The 2,344-nt window shown below is 39.8% G+C and overlaps 1 non-coding gene across 1 annotated transcript; it reads right to left on the bottom strand.

The window, feature by feature from the left end:
- Nucleotides 1-1,933: 1,933 nt before the first annotated feature.
- On the bottom strand, nucleotides 1,934-2,015 carry trnas-uga (transfer RNA serine (anticodon UGA)). Its single transcript has one exon. It is a non-coding gene; the product is annotated as a tRNA-Ser (tRNA).
- Between the last annotated feature and the right edge of the window lie 329 nt (nucleotides 2,016-2,344).

Genomic DNA, 2,344 nt, shown 5'->3' with positions numbered 1-2,344 from the left:
CTGTAGTTAGTTTCCATTTTCATCACTGCCAACCTTCTTCAAAGCAAAGCACGCACTTGCTTTTTTCAGACTTCCTATATCCCGCTTTCATCCCGCTTTTTACCTAATCATATTTCTGACTTTACAAACTACGTCATAACAGTTTGACAACTGCAGAATGAGCTTTGTTCCGTTCTCCACTGATGTTGATGGTAGTAATCCGGCATATTCGAGTAGGACTTGGGGCACTTGCGGGTGGTGTATTCGCTGCATTTTGGCTTCTTTTTTTCATTTTCGGTCTACTATTTCGAGTTCATTGCGCAGAATTCTGAAGAAGACTTTTTGGAGTCGAAGTGGTAACTGTGTTTTCTCTTGAAAGACAGACGTAGCTTTATTTCTGTTCTCTTATAAATTAATCTTCTTCTGATCTTTGCAAGTGAAATAAGGTGCATTACTATTGCTCGGTTTTAGTTTCAAAATCAAGAGAAACATGAAGGAGAGAATATCAAAGAACACAAAGTTCTGAGTTGTCAAGATAATTTTTGCAGCAATGGTGGACATGAAGGTCATATTAAGAAAATGGTTCAAGAACGTTTAGTCTGTGGAAGTGGTACGTGACTTTAGTTCCAAATATATGTTTCCGTTCTTCCAGTACATCTTTTTGACTCCCAGAAAACATTGATTGTTTTCTGTATTCACTTTGTTTCGCGACAGCTGTCTTCTGGTCGACCAGGGACAACTTGAATTTGCGTCTGCATTGAATAAGATTTCGCTCTTTCTTTCGAGAAGCAAACCTGTGCATTATGTATCACTTATCATGCTGATGGCTAAGAAGTTCAAAATGAATTACGGTTTATGGATCGTGAGCAAGAGTAAAGTGATCCACTTGCGAACAGATGTCACCACGCCCTATTCCTACATCGGGCCTGAACGATCCATTGGCAGAGTCTGCAGACAGGAAATGTCTAAGTGACTAGTCCTTTGTTCAGTTTGATTTGATACCAATGGTAGTGCTTATTTTGGTGCAGAAATGTGTCAACATCTCTGACGTTAGAGTCAAAATTTAATTCACATCTACTCATAAGGGTCTTCTCATATCGGAACATGCTGACATGAAAACATCTAACTCTGATAGCAAAGGTTTTTTTCATTAAACTGGGAGTATGTTTAACTAAGCAATTCAGACAGCCAGGATGAATAATTGGCATTTGGTTCTTCAAGCTGAGCTCTCCACACCAACTGCTCCAACGAAGGCCGTGGATAAGATCCCCATCGATTATTTTGGTCAATTTTAACCTCAACAACAACCTATTATTCTGAACAATGCTACACCCAAGCAGAGGTCTAAGTCTGATTTTCATCGTTAATTTTCAATTTCAGTTCTTAATGCAGTTTCTAACGAATGTGGACAGCAGAAGACCGAAAACATTCCATTTCTAATATTTCCAGAAAATTCTACTCCGCTGATATCGCCTTGCCTTTTCATATCGCAAGCCAGGAACCTGGATCAGTCGAGTTCCTTTCCACACAAGGAGTTGTTTTTTTCTAATTCATTGACTGCTGATATAAAAGATTATTGGCCTTGAGTGTCAGCTGTAAATTAGGTCGAACTTTCTCAGCTTGACTTTCAACTGATCCTAAAAAAAATTCATCACCTGCAGGTAAATGTATTGCATTGCTTCTTGTTTTACTCAATTCCACCCCCCACCCCACCCCAAACCAAACATCCAAATTTCACGATAGTTCGACAAATGTGTTGAAACTGATTCGTGTTGGAAGTTGGTGGCTTTTTGTGTCTCGACATATAATTTATTTAATTAGATGACTGGGTCAGTCTTGAAACTACTTCGGATTCTTCACAGTTGAAAATTTACTTTCGATTGAATGCAAAGCTCAAGCTCCACGAAATCCAAATCCTGCAAAATAATTTTTAAACGACTTTCAAGAGATTCTGCGCTGTGAACAGGATTCGAACCTGCGTAGGGAGACCCCATCGGATTTCAAATCCAACGCCTTAACCTCTCGGCCATCACAGCTGCGGGAATTGGGTCAATTTTAATAGTAAACCAACTGAATTTATTTGTTGGGAGAACAAATTGTCAAGACCCAAAGATTTCGCCAACTCCTTTGCAGAGACCCAGACGAACGTTACCGTAGCAGATTGACAGGCTTTCACCGCAAACTAGATTCTGACACAGCTGAAGTTGTGGGAATGATTCTTCGTCGAATTATAGAGTCACGGATGTACACCACGAAGACAGGGTCATTGTCCCACTGCGTCCAATCGATTTTGACTCAATTGCTCATCATCTGGTGCCAAATTAGATGTGCTGTTGTGTTTTAATATTCATCGACATATGGTATT

Source organism: Chiloscyllium plagiosum, unplaced genomic scaffold (genome assembly GCF_037043375.1).
Source record: "Chiloscyllium plagiosum isolate Xiang-an unplaced genomic scaffold, Cpla_swu_hap1 HiC_scaffold_40, whole genome shotgun sequence".
Classification (NCBI taxonomy): domain Eukaryota; kingdom Metazoa; phylum Chordata; class Chondrichthyes; order Orectolobiformes; family Hemiscylliidae; genus Chiloscyllium; species Chiloscyllium plagiosum.
Note: the sequence above shows the minus strand (reverse complement) of the source record. Positions and strands in the feature narration are given on the sequence as shown.